This window comes from Caretta caretta, chromosome 6, assembly GCF_965140235.1.
Source record: "Caretta caretta isolate rCarCar2 chromosome 6, rCarCar1.hap1, whole genome shotgun sequence".
NCBI classification, from domain to species: Eukaryota; Metazoa; Chordata; order Testudines; family Cheloniidae; genus Caretta; species Caretta caretta.
In genome coordinates this window covers 25,231,149-25,247,716 of record NC_134211.1, presented here as the reverse complement: position 1 = coordinate 25,247,716, position 16,568 = coordinate 25,231,149, and the positions used below count along the sequence as shown (strand labels likewise).

At 39.0% G+C, this 16,568-nt stretch overlaps 1 protein-coding gene across 3 annotated transcripts in view; it reads right to left on the bottom strand.

Annotated features, from left to right (window-relative positions):
- The window catches only part of KCNQ1 (potassium voltage-gated channel subfamily Q member 1), a 533,253-nt gene that overhangs the window by 445,466 nt on the left and 71,219 nt on the right, over positions 1-16,568 (bottom strand). The window lies entirely within an intron of this gene.

Sequence of the window (16,568 nt, the reverse complement as noted above, 5' to 3'; positions counted from 1 at the left end):
TGCACTTGTGTTATAGTCCTGCTTTTGGCATACCCTTTGCATTACTTAAAACTGATTTCCAGGGGGAGCCACAGGAATATTTCAATCTGTATTTTACGAGAGCTTTTGGTCTTTCAACAATTATTTTAAGAAACTCATTTTTTGAAAACTATTTATTCCATTTACATCTGTTTTGTTTTTTTAAAATTGTGACATTTAAATATTGTCATAGGATTATATACATTCCTACCAGATTGTCGTTTTATACATTTTGCAAGTCATTTGGCATATATCTTTTGACATACAAGGAGTAAGGTTAGAATGACCCATCAGCCTTTTTTGGTCTATAGATCAAAACCTATAAGGTAATTTATTTATTTTATACAGGTTTACAGTGTCCCTCTTGACTATATTTGAATAAATAATTTTATTTTTAAAATCTTTGTTTAATTAATTAATTAGATTTCCCAGTGACTGAAAAATATATATCTGATTCATGGAGGAAAGAAGTCACAAGCGTAGCTCTGAATTCAAAGATTCCCTCTAGAATTTTATCAAGTTGTGGAAAAGAATTAATCTCTAATTCTAGTAATGGTTTTAGTTGACATCTAATGGGAGAGTTAATAGGGCAGTCAAATTTTCGTTTAAGTAAACCAAGTGGATGACACTAAACATCTTCAGCATTAGGTTAGAAGGGGTCAGAGAGTTGGAAAATGGGCATTCAGAGAACTGGGATTCTATTGTAAATTGTATGTCATTTTTGAATCCCAAAGAACTGATCAAATTACAAATGTTCCACGGCAGCTACAGTTTCATACTATCCATCTGCATATTTTCTGTTGCTCAACTAACTGCTAGGGCTTGTCTGCACAGGGGTGGGAAGTAAATTCTAGTCTGCCCTAGAGTGTTGCACACTAACTGGCCTGCGTAGAACCTGCTGGCAGGCACAAGAAGTTCCCTAGCATGCTTCAATGTAGTACTGTTATAGAAATTATAAATAAAGTAGATTTAGATTATATATAATCTGTTAAGAATACAGGGCAGTACAGTATTCAATGGTATGTGACGAGATCAGTGGCTCTATGTTTATTTTAATTAATGTAAAATTTTAATTAGGTTAATTAGTACATAATAATGGCCCAGATGGTCCTCCACAAAACCAATCACAGAGAAGACCATGACACACAAAAGGGAGGCAGCTCCACATCTCCATCACCCTCATTCCCACCATTAGACCCAGTGGAAGCCTCTCCATGCATTTCAGGGTCCACTCTGGAGGTGAGAGAAAGTTGAGACTGCACAGATCAGGAATAAGGCGCTAAAACTGTGTGTGTGTTGGTGTGGGATGGGGGGTAACATGGGGGCTAGTTAGATGTAGTTGCTGTTTGATCCCATGCAGAACCTCCAGATCAGATAACACAGCTTGGGGGAACTGATGCTGGGAAACAGAGGGGTAGCTTGGTCCAGGAAAGCCAGTCCACTGGAAAACAGACCTGGTGTAACACCATAGGGCCACTATCTAGATAGCCCTGGCTCTCACATAGACTGGGAGACCCACCAAGTTTGTGGGGCAGATCCTATCGCGTTTGCCATGGGGCTGAGCTGTGTGCATGCACACACTGATTATACCCATCCAATGGGATAATATGAGGATGTTCCTTGGAGACTTCCTCCCACTTTTAGTAGGAAGAGATGGACTTGGATCAATATATTTAGAGGAAGACACTGGCTAAATATCTTAATCAAAAATAATCTCACTAGTCATCACAAGTAGATAAGTTATAAAATATTAAGTGTAAACAAATGAGGACTGGCAACATAAAACATATTTGAGATACTAGTAGTTATAGTATAAGTATTTCTAATTTATCCAGAGTACTATAAGACCCTCATTACAATAATATCTGAGCACCCCACACTCTTTAATATATTTATCCTCATGACACCCCTGAGAGGTAAGGCAGTGCTATTATCCCCATTTTACAGATGAGGAACCAAGACAGAGAGGCTAAAACTCAGATCCACAAAGACTGAGGTAGCCCAGGCTCCCTATACAATGAATGGAAGAGATGGGCACCTTAGAATGCCATCCACAAAAGCCAGCACACAAGGCAGGGAGCCACTTAAGCTAGCCAATGGAAGATGCCAATGAGAGGGGTATGTCCTAAATCCCTTCCCCTTATGGAAATAGGCACCTAAATTAGGGCTGGAGGGAGGTGCCTATCTCTGCTGGCAATTCATGAATGGGAACCTGTCTCCTGGAGTCAAGCTGCTTAGACACTTAAGTTGGTTTTTGTGAGAGTGAGTTAGGCGACCTCACTCCACAAAAAATGGCTGAGTGTGAAGGAGGAAGAAGTGGTGGTGGTGCTGGTGCCCACCTTTAACTTATAGTCCAGTGGGTAGAGCACTTACCTTGGATGTCCGAGAGCAAGCTTAAATCCCCCCGCCCCCTTCTGCCTGATGGGGAGAAAGGATTTCTCCTGCCACCTCTCAGGCGTTATGGATACTATTATGAAACTCTTCTAAGGGCACGGGGAGGGATGTTTGTGTTTAGACTTTTCTTTCTCGTTTCACACGGATTAGGCTAGTAAGCAGAGAAAAAGGAATTTGAACTTCTCTGTTTAAAAGAAAAAAAATCACAATTCAGATGTATGCAGAGAGCAGTTTGCATTTCATCACCATATATACCTAGTGTTGATTGCAGGTTTTAAGATATATATCAGACGTGTAGTAATGGAGAACATATGGTTATGGATGAAATATAAATGCAAGTTCACCTAGGATTCTTGCAGAAGACTTTTTATAAATTCCACACATCTTGCTCAACCTGTCTCATTCAAGTTTTTCTTTTCCCTCACTGCTGTTATTTATCTTCCTGCTGACATCACAATACCTTTGATATAACAGATTTATTTACTTCCTCCAAGCAACCCTAACCCTCTGGTTTTCCTTTTGGTTTGTTCAAATTTGCAAATGAAATTCATGTTATTGAAAATGAAGGATTTAGAGCACTGGCTTGAACCAAATGGAATAAGGAATCATAAAAACTTTCCCATGTAGTTGTGTCAATATATATGAGAGACACACATGTACACGGTGAGGAGCTGTACAGGCAAAGAGGTTAATACAGGGAACGGCTGCCAGTATTTTAAACAAAGGTCTCCCACAGAAGTGATGAAAATTTACCAGTTCAGGCAGAAAATCTGCTCACCTGTTGCTTGTCGTAACAATGGATGATAAAGAAAAACTAATGATATTTTACTTGTCTACCAAAAAAAAAATGTTCTTTGCGATAGCTATATGTTTTGTTCCTCCTAACTAGAAATAACAGATGCACAGAGAAGATTGTTTGGGACCAGGATGCAGCTAATAGTTTGAAATCTGTATACACATTACCCAAGCAGCTGTTCACCCCATTTGTACTCTCTAGAGTCTCCCAGGGAAGACATGCCATGAGAAATAGCACAGTCACTAGCTCATACAAGTGGGTGCAGATACATATAAATATCTAATGGTGTCTTAGTAAAAAGCCTGACAAATGCTAAAGAGTTGCCTTCAAGAAAACTGAAGTTGAATGCAGTGTTGTACATGGCATATGCCTGCCAGGATCCATGACTGAGAATAACAAGAACAACCACCACTGGTTGACTCACCGATTACAAGATTTACCCAAAAAGAAAAGGAGGACTTGTGGCACCTTAGAGACTAACAAATTTATTTGAGCATAAGTTTTCATGAGCTACAGCGCGCTTCATCGGATGCATTCAGTGGAAAATACAGTGGGGAGATTTATATACATAGAGAACATGAAACAATAGGTGTTACCATACACACTGTAACTAGAGTTACAGTCTCTACGTAAAAGAATAAATGGACACAAATCAGACGTTAAGAATTATAACATTCATAAACCAGTCGGAGAACACTTCAATCTCTTTGGTCACTCGATTACAGACCTAAAAGTGGCAATACTTCAACAAAAAAACTTTGAAAACAGTCTCCAACGAGAGACTGCTGAATTGGAATGAATTTGCAAACTGGATACAATTAACTTAGGCTTGAATAGAGACTGGGAGTGGTTGGTCATTACACAAAGTAAACTATTTCCCCATTGTTTCATGTTCTCTATGTATATAAATCTCCCCACTGTATATTCCACTGAATGCATCCGATGAAAAGTGAACTATAGCTCACAAAAGCTTATGCTCAAATAAATTTGTTAGTCTCTAAGGTGCCACAAGTACTCCTTTTCTTTTTGCAAATACAGACTAACACAGCTGCTACTCTGAAACCTGTCAAGATTTACCCAGTTAATAAATTTGACCACCAGATGGCAGCACATCACTTTCCTCTTTCAGAAAAGGTTATTATTTGACTTTTTCCAAACAGCAATAAACACCAGCAAAAGCTAGTCAATGAGAAATGGTGCAAATCTGCATCTATTACATACAGTCAGTGAAAAGAAAACTCCTATCCGATGAGAATTTTTTCCATACAGTAGCTCATGGTAGTCAGCAAGGAGTTAATTTTGGATTATGACTGAGCACACCCTAGCAAGAAAGGGTAGAAAATAGGTGTTGTTTCATATTGCTGTGAAGCAGAACACATCAGGGTTAAGGACAGCTATGCGTGAGAAATAATGCTCCCTGTGGGTCATTGTCTCAATTAATTGCACAGCACAGAAGCACTTTTTCTGCATTTGCCTGATGTACCAGTTTTTCTCCAGGGTCAGCTCTAGGCATAGACTAAAGGGCCCAATCCAATTCCCATTGGAGTCTTTTGATTGACTTTAATGAGCTCTGTATCAGGGCCTAGGATTCTACATCCAGGTGGGCATCCCAGGGGAACACTGTAGTCGGTCCCAACCATGGCAGTCCTGAATCACTCTGATGCCTGAAGAATCTTTGCTGATCTAAGTCTTCCTTTGTCATGGTACAGAACTGAGTACAAACCTTTTTGAACCAGGAAATGATACAAATAGAAGACTACATAGGTTACTGCTTGGGAGGGACCAGGGAGTGATGAGGAGGCATAACGTTCTTATAGGTGCTTAGGCCATAAGTGCACAGAAGTTTGACCCTTTTTCTCTTCATTCATATTGTATCAAATGCACTAGAAATATATTAATCAAGCATGGAAGTTACAGTTTTCCAGTGCCTAAAAGTCAAGGTGTTCAGACCGCACATCTACACTGCATCAGATTGTGCTTCCCAGCTCAGGTAGACAACCAGGCACTAGCTCTGCTCAAGCTACTATGCTAAAAATAGCAGTGTAGCCAGGGGTAGCAGTAGCTTGGGCTAGCTTCCCGAGTACAAACCCATCCGGACCCCCTGTGTATGCCCTTGGGTAGCTAGCCTGAGCTGCCGCCAGTGCCACCCCCATCTATATTGCTATTTTTAGCATGCTAGCTCAAGCAGAGCGAATATGAGTTTGTCTATCCAAGCTGAGAAGCTCTCTCCCAGCTGCAGTGCAGATGTACACAGAGTAACGGATGCAATCACCACTGTGACTCTTCTCCCCTTGCACTATTTCCAAAAAAGGAAAGAAAAGAAAACTGATCAGACCAAAATAGGGGGGTTCAGTTTGACATTTAAAAGAATGCCTAAGCGCCAGTCTGTGTTAAAAACAACAGATGAACAGCTTGTTTAGGCACCCATGTTTAAAAATGGGGCAGAGAAGGCATGTGTGCTTATTATGCATGAGATATCAGAATGCATATTGAATGGACATACAGAATGTACCAACTGCTTTGATGGGAATGCATTCACATTTCTATGGGATTACAGATGCAAAAATAAAATGCAAATGCATTATTTGTATATGAAAAACTGGATGCATGATTCACAATGAGCACGGTGCTAACAAAAATTCACACACCTGCACAGTATGAAAGTTTCAAATACTTATAAATTAAGTCCTTTGTGAAACAAAAGGCAAATTTCTTCAAACATATCAGAATTTGAGCTGGCTGGGAATTTGCCATTGGGATGATTAAAGAAGCAGAAGGAACCCTGTGAGTTATATCAGCAAAGAAAAAAATAGAAGTATCTTTATTTCAGATCTGGTGTAACACAGAGCTTCTCTTACATTCGGACAGCTCACACATGATTGAATGGAATGTTACCCAACTTCTCCCTGCACCCACAAAGAAAATTCACCACGAGGCTGAGAAGCAATAAAAGAAATATTAGACTAAATTTAGCAGACTAAAGGATAATTTGATAGGAAAGATAAAGGCTCCTGAAAATACAGGCTTCTCATGGCAATGCCTGCTCAACCACCAATTAAGCGGTGGTAGTGGGATACTAGAATATGCACTAATGGTCTACAATAACCAGCAAGAGCAAGTTCTAAGCCCTCCTCTTGAGTGGTGGCTTGAATTAATTTTGTGTTTTTTAAAACATGCTTTTCTAATGTTTAAAACTATTTTTTAAAAGGAGATTTAAAATGAAGGTGGTTTTTACTGTATAAAGAATGCTTTCCTTCTGATAACTGAGTCCTTTGAGACTCAAGGAAGAGTATCCCAAACACCATTTGAAGGGCTTTGATCTATGTAAAAGTTCTTTGTAAGTTATAAGGGGGGCTGGAAGATCCCACTGTCCACCTGTATGCTATTTTATATTATTATTATCATTATCACCACCACCTACCTGTCATATATTGCTTTTTATCGCAGATCTCAAAGGAGGTCAGTAGCCTTATCCCCAATTTACAGACAGGGCAACTGAGGCACAAATAAATGTGACTTGCCCAAGTCACCCAGCAGGCTCAGTGGCAGAGTCATGACTAGAACCCAGCTCTCCCAAATCCCAGTCCAGTGCTCTTCCACCAGGCCATACAATCTTGTTTCTGCATTTGTCTTGTGTAAATTATACAACCATGGCATTCAAGGAAGATTTTTTCATGCCTTCATGTGGGAGATTTATCTGGTACTTAGAGAACGGAGAGAGGTGCACAGAACTGGCATAAACAAGCACAAAATGCTGATTCAGAGTCTCAGGGCAGGTCTAGCTGAAGCAACACAAAACCCAAGTCATCTTGGCAGCATTACAAGGGCAGTGAAAGACAAACTGTTCTTAAACAAGAGGTTTTCTTTCAACACCAGGAACGTATGAGGTTAAAGATAAATAAATAAATAAATAAAGATTTAGTCATCACCTCAAGTTCCATATTTTAGGGATGGAAATAAATTTCTCTCAGGTTGGCATGGGAAGATACTTGTAAAGGTGCCATCTGTTTTTGAAGTGGCAAGAGCAAATGCTAATGCACTGGCAGGAAAATCCCTATATTGGCAATTCTGCTTTAAAACCTATGCCTATATGTAAAACTTGTACTGACATTAAGTCAAACCCTGCTCAGATAACAGTGCATTTCCAACTATCTAAAATTTTTATTTTTAAAATAAACATTAACAAGCACTTATTCTGCTTCCAGGAAGAGGAACTTTTGTAAGTTATTGCTATACAAAGCCCTGACTGAAATAACTACTGTATATTGGATATTTACACATGCATAAACGTTAATTTTGTGCAGGATCTCCCACCTGAAAGAGAGCTTGAGATGTACCTATCTTTACAGTTACATACTGCTTTCCCACAAACATACCCATGTAGCACCAGTCTCTTGTGCAAGCAGTGTCCTGAATGTCAGATGAAAAAAAAAAACGAGGAGTACTTGTGGCACCTTAGAGACTAACAAATTTATTTGGGCAAAGCTTTTGTTGGCTAAAACCCACTTCATTGGATGCATGCAGTGGAAAATACAGTAGGAAAATATACATACACGGAGAACGTGAAAAAATGGGTGTTGCCATACCAACTCTAATGAGACCAATCAATTAAGGTGAGCTATTATTAGTAGAAAGAAAAAAAACCTGAAAAAAAATCTGAAACTGCAACCTTAGAGAAAGTCATCTATGCTATCCAGGAATTTATCTGAGGGGAAACTTATTCCCCAGCTCTCCCTGTTAATACTAACACACAACTCCATTAATAAGGAAAGGGACTCCTACCATCACAGGTAGAATAGCAACTCAGTCCTGGCAGCAGCACATTGTACAATCATGGCCTAGTGCAGTGCAAAAAAATTAGAGGTTGAAGAAATCTCTTAGGTCATCGTGTCTATTGCCTTTCAAATGCAGGAAGGCTCACTGCTGAAGATAATGTTTTGCCACCATATCATTAACTACCATTATGCTGCCAAATGATCAACATCTGTATTTCAATGAGAACTTTGGTCTGTGCCCTCTGATGACGGTCACACATTTTCTAAGTTTGCTAACAATTTCCATAACATGTTTATGAAAATATTTTCAGGGTGTTTCTCAGTCTCTCTCTCTCTCTCTCTCACACACACACACACACACACACCCCTCCCTATTCTTTTAATGCATCATTTCAGTCAGAAATGAAGGGCCATATTCTCTGGCATGTTCTCTTTCCTGCGTGCCACTCAAAGAGCACAAAGGGAAAGAAATCTATTCAGCTGAGGATTTCTCTGGTGTGGAGGAATCCCCTGCAGGCATAAAGCTGGCTTAACTAGCTCCTCCACCACCACCCCAACATAGCAAAACAAGGAGGGGAGTGGGCAGAGGATGCTTTGCTTTGGCAATCCCCAGATGTTGGTGAGCTCCTTGTAAACTGTATTAGCTACTAGGGTTTAGAGCAGCCTTCAAGTATAAAACCAGACAGAGAACCTAGGCCATAATTTTATCAGGTAACAAACGTAAGAAAAATTTATAGGGACTAGAATTGTGAGCATGGCTCTACACAGACATTGTTTGCAAAAAAGTGTTCTTAATAAAAAGATACAAACAATAGGAAACAAAGATATAGTCAATCACAGTTTGGACGCAAGCCTGACGTTTATTTACATCTCAGCACACATGCTGTACACATGCAGATCAAAGGATTGTTTTAAGTCTAGTTTCTGTTCTGGAATACACAATATTATTAACAACTTTGCCCTATTGAGAGAGTTTGGGTAGGAGGGTAGGTCACTTGGCAGCATTGGATGCATTCAGAGCATAGCTGGGTGGAAAAACATCAGTGTTAATGAAAATTCATATTCATGGGTTTTTTTCACTTGCTTCATTCTCCATTTAAATTTTTCATAAAAAGGGAAACACTTGTACACCATTTTTTGTCATGCAAATCAGTTTTTGCTTTGAGAATGTTGTACCTGAATTTCCCCTGATAATGAAGAGCAAATTTGTTCCATGAAAAAAATGTCATTATCAGAGAAACATGTTTCCATATTCACTGCAAAAGTCGTGCTTGCTAATAGATAAGACGAAAATAATGCCCTGAATCTAATTCTGTAATACTCCAGAAACATCACTTTCCATATGCAAATTCCTGCTACGTTTTGCACTTCTCCAGTCCTTGGAGCAAGACTACTGAGTGATGCTTTGTAGGAAAATAAAATATCCACAAAGCCATTTGATCCTGTAATGAAAGTCTGCAATGTTTTCACAAAATAAGGGAAAGTCTTTGTTACGAATTTTTTCCTGCCTTTCTGTGACTGAAGTGTCAACATGACATTAACATAGCTCTTTGCATGCCAATTCCAAGTAGTTTATATTCTAAGGCTCTCACCCTGTAACAGCCTCTCAGAGATCACTGGATCCATACAAAGCTCCATTGAACTGGCTCTGCACAGCCACATCTGTCTGCTCACACGGAGCTCAGGGCTAATAAATACAAGGATTTATTCTTTGATCTAAAGGAGATACTCCAACAACATACATAACTACAGTGTTCACTTAATTAACTTTTTCCAATAGTTTTTTCCTGTGTATAGCATGCTGTCTGGATTTGTAACTGGATCTAATGTACAGTTCAACAAAGGTATCAAAATGTTCTCCTGACCTCCAGACAGACATAATTTATGGGTTACACCCCAGTTGAGCAATTCAGCAACATTTTTAAATAACTTGAATAAATGCATCCTGCCAAATTGTTTTTTCATAAATCATACTGAATGCCAGTTATTTATGGAGCATCCCTGGAACAACGTCCAAATGCTAATGGCTAGTGTTACAATGTAACGCAAATTACCACCACCTTTTCCAAGAAGCAGTTCATGGCCCATTTCAGACTTGCTAAATCACATTTTTGGTGATACAAAATTACTACTTCCTTTAGAGGTAGAAGAAAAAAAATACTAGAGCCAGATTCCTCTGGGAGCATGGAGGATATTCTTTACAGTAACAAAATATAAATTCAGAAAACAAATTAATCATCTGGACTATGCTTTGTCCTCAAAGTCAACTAACTTCTAATACTCAACTTCAAATAACTAATCCTAGGAAAGCCTCAATAGTGTTCTGAAGGGTAAACACATTTTTTTACATGCCCCACTTATAGGATCAATCTTCAAGTTTGGCCAAGCCATACTTAATGCAGGACCAGAGTGCTGGGAACAAAGATGTCACTTACACCATAAGCTGCTGGTGGGGGCGGGGGGGTGCCTAGTCTAAGAGTCCCTGGCACAAGTTAGAGCAGCTTCAGGACTACGTATCAGCTAGGGATTCCCAGTCAGAGGGACTACCCCTACACTGAAAGGAAGGCATACCCTTAAGTGCATTTCTGGATGGGGGCCAAAGCAGTCTTTCCAGGCTCAAGCTCTTTGACTGCTGCTTTATAACCACAATACTTAGTTTTTATATAGCACTTTACATGTTCAAAGTGCTATCAAAATATTAACAAATGAATTCCTATAAATCATGTGCCTTAATCTGTGCATGCAGCCAGTATCACAGGAAATGTTACAAGTAATAAACAAGGCCAAAGGGAAAATACCACCTAGCTCTGACAAGTTATTGGTGCATGATCATAAGGATTGAGATGTTCTTCAACATTCTGTCAAGAATCAGGCTGCTTTAGCAATTCTGCACGCAAAGGACCTGATCCAAGGCCCCATCAATAAAAGTCCTTTAGATTTCATTGGGCTTTGGGTGAGACCTGGAAAGACTACTGCCATGCCAATGGCAAAACCCACATCTACCTATCATTAAGGATAGAAGACATGTAAGGAAAGCATCTAATGACAAGCACATACAGCAATTTAAATAATAATTTGACAAAGGTTCTTGGGACAAATTCTTAGAAATTAAAAAGCTCAAATATAAAAAAAAACAAAGTTAGTGGTTTTGAGTACAAAAGGGGAACATCTCAGATACCCATTCTTTTCTGCATTGCTTCTTTTTCCTTTCCGGATATTTTTCAGTAAGTCTCCTCATCACAAGGATGAATGATAGTGTGAAATAAATATATTACTCTCTCACACACAGTCCCACATATATAAATATATTACACTCAAGAAACCTATGTTAAAAGATCATTAACACTGCTAAGTCAAGCACTCCGAAGTAAAGAAATGCTAAAATTAAGGTTGCCTGTGCAACTGTAATTTGACACCCTGTGTACATGCATTAGGTTACAGTCTTTAATTACATGATCACATGCTATTTTGTTCCATAGGACCCTGCCTCATTCAGTGCACATGATGGATGGATTTCAGTTAACGAGCAGCTATTCAATATTGTTTTCTCCTCATAGTTCGGTGTGACCCCCATGCTTTATTTACCAAACACTATTCAAACCCTGCTCTGAAACCAGAATAAATTAATTTTCTCATAGGCTTTTCTATGGTGCTCATTACTATAGTACCTAAGGTTTTTTGGCGAACAATTTATTTATTTTCACAACACCCTTGTGAGATGAAGAAGAAGTATCCCTATTTTACGAACTGAGGCAGAGAGAAATTAAAGTCAAAAGTACCCAAAATGAGTGGGTACCCAATTTGAAATACCTAGGACCTGATTTTTCAGAGTTCTTAGCATCATACAGCACTTAATATGTTCAAAGCACGACTCACAATTATTTCAGCTGCATATTGAGTGCTCAGCACTTCTGCAAATCAGGTTCCAGGGTTTCAAGTGGTTTTCAGAAAATGAGAACGCACTATTAGTAACCACCTGCAAAAAGTTTGGTTCAAGTGCCTTGCTCAACACCACACAGGAACTCTGTGATGGAGACAGGGACAGAATCCAGTTCTCCAAGGCAGCATTCAATTGTCTTAAGCATGAGACCATCCTTTCTCTTCCTACAATCTCCCGCCTCATTCACTATACACATTCCAATATCCGAACAAATGGAAGCAGAGGACCTATAGACAAGTCTCTTTCACTACCCAACTTTAATTCACTCCCAGAGCAAGTCGATTCTGTATACTGAATGAGGCAGAGGTCCTGTGGAGAAAATAGTATGTGAGCATGTAAGTAAATACTATCATAACACATACACACAAGGAGGCAGAGAAAGTTGCCCAGGCAATTTTAACTCAGGCATTTCCTAACTTTTGAGTGTTTGACTTCATAATCTTAATATTATTTTATTGTCGTTTGTGTGTGAATATACAGATACACATATAATAGATACTGTATTTATAATTTCTTATATTTTTAAAAAAAGCAAATTGAAAAAAGAGACCTGCTATCATATTGACACTCACATATGTCAGCAGCAGGATTAGAACCCTTAGAGCCGCAGCACAGACTTTTGCCGCTTGGAGGTAATCGGCGCTGCAGGTCTTGAAGCCAAGCCTGTAGAGTTTGAGTGATAGCCTTATGCTCCGCACCACTGCACTGGAAGACCAGGCAGGGGAACTACAGCTGAAACCCCACAAACAGGAGCTACACCTACTGACTTGATGGGATCAGCTGAGTAGCAATAGATTGCCAATTGGTCACTTATCATAAAGCTTCCTACTCCTGCCACACCCCTTTTCTGAGCAACTAGTCACTAGGTCTGCTGCTGATCACACCCCTGAGACCAAATTCCTGCCTCCTCAGCTGGTTCCCACTCCCTCACCCTAACTCCAGTTATTGGCTCTGGCTTGACCCTTGGTGCGACTGACTCTGGTTTGATCCTTGGCATGACCCCGACCAGTAGCCTAACTCTACTCTGGGATCTGACCAAAACTTGATTCTCTCATATGGGAGTCTTTCCATTGATTTGAATGAGCTTTGGATCAAGCCTTATTTTCACAGTGATTTTGCTCAAACTTTACAGACCATGGTGGGCAAAGGAAATCCAAAATTCATAATATTATGAAACACAAATGGGCTCAAGCTGTCAAACAGATAACTAGTTTTTCTGTGTGTGAATGAAGCATAAGCGATAATGCATTAATGATACTTTCAGGTAGGTCTGCTCTGTATTTTCACAACAGCTTCTGATTAATGTGTTATAAAGTTGGAGGTGTCAGACTTTCAGGAAGTGTTATATCACATACCAGCAGCTCCCTTTGTTTTAACCAAGAACAACATTTGACTTGTGCTTTCTTGTGGTAGCAGATGAACTTGTTAACCCTTTCTGCCTGCTGGAGAAAAAGCCTTTCCAAAAAAGTCTTCTAAATGTGTGTGTTAAATAAAATAAACCCTCATCTCTGCTGGGCTTCATACCTTCTCCCCCAAGTGCCATTCCCACAAACCCTCACCATTGGATTCTGTTTGTCTGCAACTCACCGGTGGGCAAGTGTATGTAAAGCTTTCTGAGTCACCAGTCTGTCCAATATGCAACTGTATAATGCAAATACTAGTGCTGTAGCCTCAAACTTTTGATGAAATCATGTTTTGCTAAACAGCTTTTTAGTAGTCAACAATTTTATTAAAGCAAAGTTTAACCTCTACTAAGGATACAGCTTTGATAGCTATGAAAGGGTGACACAAATTGGAAGTACATTGTACTGCTCAGATTAAATGCTGGCAGATTCCTATCACATTCATCAACATCCATGATTCATAAGGTATTTACATATACAGAGTATGTTAGTTCATTAAAAATGCATGACAGCATCATTATTTAATCTCATATATCTTTGTGGTTTTAACGTCTTAAAGTTTCCATAAACTAACATTTAGTTTTCAGATTTTATTAGATAGTGGTATATAAAAAAGGTATTCTCAGTTTGCAGACAGTAAAAAAAGATTATACTGAATATCACAAGCTATAATAAAGTAGATCTCTAATTAAAAATACATTGCATTGCAAAGTGTACAGGAAAAATGGGATATTGTTTGCCTAACAAGTTATTTCATGCTCTACCCCACACTTTGCTGGGTTTCCACACTGGTTTCATTACTATGCTAGTGCACAGCAAAGTCTGTGATATAATTTAGCTTGGGTGTCTAATTAACATTACACCAACACATCTTTCCCTGGACTGTCAATCTCTTTCTGGCTAATATTTTTGGATCGTTCCGGGGATGAAAATTCAGGTACATAGCAACATCTGGGAGAGAGAAAAAGGTAGAGTTTCTGTGGATGGAGGTAGCAGCCACTGGGAGCAAGGAGGAAGGGGGCCCAAAGCACAGATAGAAAGATTGGTAGCAAACTAGAGCAGGAGCTAAAGAGGATGACATGCTGGGAGAAGTGGATGATGGAGTAAGAGAGTTTGAGGGACGGACAGGTTTGTGTAAGCTAGGCGTCAAAGGATGACATGAGCTCTGCAACCCTCTGTTTATAGAGCTATTTGCAATGTGTCATTGAAGTGGAATGTCAGGGATATAGGATTAAGTGCATATATTCTGGATATACCAACCAGTGGTTTGAATAGTGGGGTGGGTGAGAAACTTTGCCTTGTTAAAAGCAGTGCAGACAAAAAATAGATAAAATCTAATATGTTGTAATTTTTTAATTTAGTTATTTAAATTGTAGTAAGTTTTTCTTTTTTTAAAAATAAACATCTTTAAAATGAAATCTGATTTGAATACAAAATATATTAAGGCCTAAACTTATATTATAATCTTAAAACATTTAAATAAAAATGAATATGCTAAATCCAAACATGAATTAAAGGGGCTACTTTTCTGTATAAAGAATAAGGGGGAAAACATTTAACTTTTTAAATCAAGCTTTATAAACATGGCATAATAGGTCAGGTACAAAATTAAGGGCTTGATCCTTGGGGAGCAGCGGGGGCTGTACTATGGGTGCAAGAGACAAGCAGGCATCACAAGCACTGGGACTCAGCCTCTGACTCCACAAAAAGGAAAGGAGTACTCCTTTTCTTTTTGCGGATACAGACTAACACGGCTGCTACTCTGAAACCTCTGACTCCAGGAGACACCATCATGTATCTCATCATGATCATCATGTAGTCCACTTAGGTGGTCCCTTACTCCTATTTTATATCTTTTCCCTACCTGAGCTCTGATTGGCTCAGTTCTCAAAATTATGAATATTTATGACTCCACCCATTATGGAAACTTACTCTCCAACTCATGGAAAAAGACAGATATGCCCAGCAACTACCAGCCCTTGCTTCTGGATGGTTCTGGGCACTTCAAGTAAATGGCCTTACTCTGTCTCCTTGCACGTGTACATAGACACATAAAAACAAAAACAAACAAACAAACAGAAATCCGTTAATTTCTCAACTGCCTCCCTCTCAGTCTCTAAACAAATAAAATACTGCAGAGCAAAAGGCATGTGGGTTACATGAGCAGAAGTCTTGAATTGTTTGGTTTTTTTTTTCTGGGGGGTAGGGTTGGGGTGTCTACCAAGTCTAATGTAAAGGCTCAGTTTAGCTGTAAATGAACATGTTTGAATGGTTCTATCAACTAATGAAAATTCACCTTCTTTAGAAAATAAGAAGGAAAACAAATAGGAAAGCTGATTAAAATCTAGGCTTTCCCCTTGAATTTAACCATGATTTAAATCAATTCACCCTCTTAAAAAGAAACATTTTTCTGTGTTCTAAGAAAATTTTGACTTATAATAAGACAGCAATATGCACTTAAAAGACCACGTGGTGCTGTATTCTTTATCTGACCTGGGGCATGTATTGGAAAACTTGTCCTATGATCAGTGTGGATCAATGGGACATTATACAGTCTATATACATAACAGTAAATGAGTACTCAGTTATGGAAGTGATGGATATCAGAGGTTCTCCAGAACTTTAATGTGCTTCTTTATTAAAAGGATTTCTTTTTAAAATAGAATTGGGCTGAGATGAAAACAAAAGACTGCAAGAAAAGACTCCTATGTTTTACCTTTGGACTGTTTTGGGGACCTTTATCAGTTTAGTTACGCCAATTAAGCTCATTGTAGTCATTCAACTTTGAAATCCTTGAATGAAAAGTGCTAGCTAATTGCAGATACCATAGTATACTGCTTAACAAACACACCGAACAGATTCAGCAGAGAACTAATTAATTTGAGGGCTGTTAAAATGCTGCAAATTAAACAGAACCTACAGTAGATGACTGCAGAAGTGGCAAAGCATGAATTACTCTAGCAAGGGCTTAGAGAAGAGCAATCACTTGCAAAGATCTGCAGCCAAAGGCAGCTTCAGCAGGAAGTCTCCAAGGATAAATCGCTAATGCTTAGTAAATAGATTAGTCTTTACAAAAAAGGAGACAAGTTAAGCATCAGGCAGCGCTAATTCTTCCGCTGATTTTACCTATGGCTCTGCCATGTGTTTTATTGGGAAATGTATGTGTGGAGTCAGGGTGGGGAAACATACTGCTTAATGACAGGTTTCAGAGTAGCAGCCGTGTTAGTCTGTATTCGCAAAAA